Source organism: Penaeus monodon, chromosome 23, assembly GCF_015228065.2.
Source record: "Penaeus monodon isolate SGIC_2016 chromosome 23, NSTDA_Pmon_1, whole genome shotgun sequence".
Classification (NCBI taxonomy): Eukaryota; Metazoa; Arthropoda; class Malacostraca; order Decapoda; family Penaeidae; genus Penaeus; species Penaeus monodon.
In genome coordinates, this window is record NC_051408.1 from 16,303,387 (window position 1) to 16,303,853 (window position 467).

The 467-nt window shown below is 40.3% G+C and overlaps 1 protein-coding gene across 1 annotated transcript in view; it reads right to left on the reverse strand.

The window, feature by feature from the left end:
- The window catches only part of LOC119588153 (Down syndrome cell adhesion molecule-like protein Dscam2), a 164,747-nt gene that overhangs the window by 110,867 nt on the left and 53,413 nt on the right, over nucleotides 1-467 (reverse strand).

A 467-nucleotide genomic window follows, 5' to 3' on the forward strand; every position in this document is an offset into this window, starting at 1 on the left:
TCTTTCCTTCTCTCCTTCCACACAAAACAAAACATTTAAAAATTTAATTTTAATTGATATATGCTACATTCCATACACACAAAAACAAGACAAGAAGAAAATACTGATAAGAAAAGGCTAAAGGAGAGAAGAAAAGAACCAGCAAAGCAAAATAATATCATTAAAACAAAAGAGCAGAGGTTCTGGCGTTGAGGTTTGAGGAAGTCAGAGGAAACCGAGCCGTGTGAGTTACATGCGGATACAAGGGAAAGCGAGCTAGGAGGAGCACAGAGCGTCTGTTATCATTTGTTCCCATTACCTGTCAGGCGGCAGAGCTACCCATATCATCGTTGCAATTGCAAGAGAATATTAGTTGTTGCAATATATCTCCGTTTGTGGATCGCCGTGCAAGTTGTTTCGTGCAGTTAGGATTAGTGCGTATGTGTCTGTGAAAGGTTTTGTGCACGTATGCTTGTTCTGTGCTTCCT